This window comes from Marmota marmota, unplaced genomic scaffold, assembly GCF_001458135.2.
Source record: "Marmota marmota marmota unplaced genomic scaffold, marMar, whole genome shotgun sequence".
Lineage (NCBI taxonomy): Eukaryota > Metazoa > Chordata > Mammalia > Rodentia > Sciuridae > Marmota > Marmota marmota.
In genome coordinates, this window is record NW_025999991.1 from 2,780 (window position 1) to 5,047 (window position 2,268).

Below are 2,268 nucleotides of genomic sequence, written 5' to 3' on the forward strand. Positions count from 1 at the left end.
CCTCTATTAAGCATAGCTTTTGTTTTCCAAATGACAATTGACAGCTTCATTTTCTAATATTTTCCATATCAGCCAAAGGTTTCCAACTATATTTACATATTCTTGTACTAAGATTTTTGTTTTTGCCAGTTTTTACCAGTGACCATCATCGGGATGCACTTAAAGTTCTTTCTGAATATTATTTTTAGTTACATTTCATTATTTGGCTTTTTAAATATGTCCATAGTCTTTCAGGACATGAGTTTCAACGAGACAATTATACATTTCCAATAAAATTCAATGCTGAAAATTTGAACATTTTATGTAATGGTGAACGAAATTCAGAACGGTGTTGAAGATTAAAAAAAATCAAAGTATGTGCAACAGAGCAGAAATATTTGGAGAGTGATGAACTATTACTGGTTTTAACACAAGTAACATGACTTCTTTAAACCTCACAAATCAAAGACCAGATTAATTGTATTTCTTTTATTGTAAAAAGGATGATTTAGAAAACTTCTAACTTCTAAAAATTTGGTACAATATAGTTTTTATTTTTTTAACAGATAAAGTTTGTTTATAGTCCAAGGAGTATTTATGTTATCACCAAGGCCACTATATACAAACACAAGAGGGGAGCTTTATTTCTTGGTCTCTTCCTCCTTGGACAGAGTCTGTATGATGTCCACCTCCTTGGCCTGGAGCGCTCCTCCTAGCGCTTGTGTGCTCCCTTGTTCTTATACCTGCAGGTCTCAGCCTGGTCAGCCAGAAGCTTCTTGTCAGCCTTACCTGCCTTCAGCTTGTGGATATCCTCCATGAGGATCCACTTGTTTTTGTACACATTGCCCTTTACCTTCAGGTAGAGGCTGTGATATATATGGTGGTAAATGTTAGATTCACGGTATCTCTGAGCAGCCTACACAGAATCTGCATCCTCTGCACGAAGGTGAACTTCTCCTGCATTGGAGCATTAGCTGTACTCTTCTGCTTACCTATGCCCACATGTCTGTGCCTCTGGGGAGCCAAGGTAATTTTCTGACATGCAGCCCCATAATGGATAGTCACTGTTTTGTGGATGATCAGCCATTTTTGATCAGCTTCCAGATCTGATCCAGATCTGATAGTTGGCCTTGGAGATTACATTGGTCTCACTGGGATCCAACCAGATCTTCTTTTAGCCACAGCAGAGGACACTGGAGGCAAGCCTCTTCTGAAGCCTCAGCTTCCTTCTGGCTGCAGCTGTAGCTGTGAAAGGAAAGAGCCCAATATAGTTTGAAGCTTTTCATAATATGTATAAGATTTAAACATTAAATACTTGTAACATATTACATGTATATAACATACCCATATATTCACAGAATCATCTTCATTTGTTAACAGTGTACAAATGGTTACATAGTACAGAGATCATATTTACTTAAACTTGTTTATGAAGAGTTCAGTGAATCATTTTAGTTTTTCATCTTTCACATTTTACCAAAACATCCTGAATACAATGCGTGACACACACTCTCCCTCCCTCTCTCCCTCACCCTCCTCTCTCTCTCTCTCTCTCTCTCTCTCTCTATATATATATATATATATATATACACACACACACACACACACACACACACACACACACACACACATATATACTTAATAAAGGTAACACAAAACTCACAGGCCATATCTGGCCCGCCACTTATTTTTGTTTGTTTGTTTGTTTGTTTGTTTGTTCCAATAGGGGATACTGGGGATTAAACTTAGGGGCACTGAGCCACATCCACAGCCCTATTTTGTATTTTATTTAGAGACAGTGTCTCAGTGAGTTGCTTAGCACCTTGCTTTTGCTGAAGCTGGCTTTGAGAATCATGAGGTCTTCCAGCCTTAGCATCACAAGCCAATATAAACAATATTGTATGGTAACACAATCACACTAATTTATTTTATAAGTTGTCTGTAATCGCTTTCTTGCTACAACACCAGAGTTGAGTAGTTGGGACAGAGAACTACCAGTCTGAAAATTCTAAAGGATTTACTATCCTGTTACAAAAAAAAAAAAAAAGTGTGCTGACCCATGGGCTTCATGAATGTGTCATAATGTAAGCTAAATATTTCACTTGCTATTCCAATAAGTGTCCTTTTTATGTTTGGAATTTTCCTCTTCTAGATTTTGACTAATGTGTTTAAAATAGAATACAATATGAAAAAAGCCTAAATGTCTATATTAGTATATGCATATTATATTCACTAGTACTGAATATTGCTTTGCATGATCATTTTATAGCTGATTATATATATATATAT

General features: G+C 36.4%; 1 pseudogene; it reads right to left on the minus strand.

Annotated features, from left to right (window-relative positions):
- Positions 1 to 422: 422 nt before the first annotated feature.
- Positions 423 to 1,649, minus strand: LOC107153959 (annotated as a pseudogene).
- Positions 1,650 to 2,268: the final 619 nt, after the last annotated feature.